Source organism: Nannospalax galili, unplaced genomic scaffold, assembly GCF_000622305.1.
Source record: "Nannospalax galili isolate Female #2095 unplaced genomic scaffold, S.galili_v1.0 scaffold4272, whole genome shotgun sequence".
NCBI lineage: Eukaryota > Metazoa > Chordata > Mammalia > Rodentia > Spalacidae > Nannospalax > Nannospalax galili.
In genome coordinates, this window is record NW_008331691.1 from 6,833 (window position 1) to 8,159 (window position 1,327).

Genomic DNA, 1,327 nt, shown 5'->3' on the forward strand with positions numbered 1-1,327 from the left:
GCAAGAGCAACAGGTACTTGTAACTGCTGAGTCACCTCTGGGGATTTGCTAGTTGATATTTTAAATATAATTAGGATATAGTGTATAGCTCAGATGAAACTATAGAGTGAATAATATCAATTACAAAATGTACAAATATCTATTCACAGGATTAATAATAAATATTAATCTCTGTACAAGATGAGAGAATTCAGAAGTTTCCTAAGGAGTTTTGTGGGGTTAGTTTGTTCCTACTTGTATAGAAATGGTTTTGTAATTTCAGATGATCTTTAATGACTGGGTCATTTTCTGTGGTTTTAAAACCAGCAGTATTTTAAGCTTTCTTAGTGATTACTTTCATGGTCATGAGTCTTCATAATGGATGACCATACTCTGAAATTAATATGTACATCTCAATTTCAAGGTTAACAGTAAACACTGTTATTACTTTTGCAGAAATCTGACATTAAATAATTAATCATATTAATGAATGTTCAAGTTTCCTATTAGCCTCGCAGAAACGCATGTCTTATCTACACAGTGGCTCTCCCTTGGTCTTCAGACCACCAGTAGCAACCCCTGAGATCCTGGCAGGCATTGGGTTTCCTGGTGTCACCTAAGACTTATTGCACCAAAATTTTGGAGTGTGGGACACCGGCCCCTGAGCTGTCACCTACTTTCCAGCAGATTCTCAGGTCAGAAAAGAACTGAGGACCCCTGATTGGGAGACAAAAAAGCCCAAAGCTCACCACCTCCCTCTCCCATTACCTGGACTTCTAATGACTCAAGTCTCAAGTGATAGAAAATGGGGAGTTCTGGTCATTAACTTCAGGCTTCCATTTGCAATGATCCCACTTTCCCAAAGAAACCCTGAAACAAATCTGTCTCAAGGAGTGAAATACATTTTCAAATTCTGTGACTGTGACCAGAAGTTGTCAGAACTCACCAATCAGCATGGAGAGCTACCTGCACACCAAGACACCTGGGGTGCGTTTTCAGTTCTTGGATGAGGAAAGGAGAATTTCCTGGTAATTCTGACAGATCTTTATACACTTCAAATTAAGTTTACATAGCTAAGACTAATACTCTAAACAGTAAAGAAACAGAAAAGAAACAGAAAAATTTAATCTGTATATTTAATTCATATAAGCAAGTTAAAAACTAGTAGTATTCAAAGAAAAACAGTGTAGTGATAACGACTAACGTTGTACGCATATTCAAAAACCACTTCCCACACTCCCTGCTCCAATAGGAGAGACAAGGCCCTGATGGAATACTTTCACTGTAGATGTGGCCACTCTCACAATGTCCCAACACCTTTAAATACACAGATATGAAATTTATATGA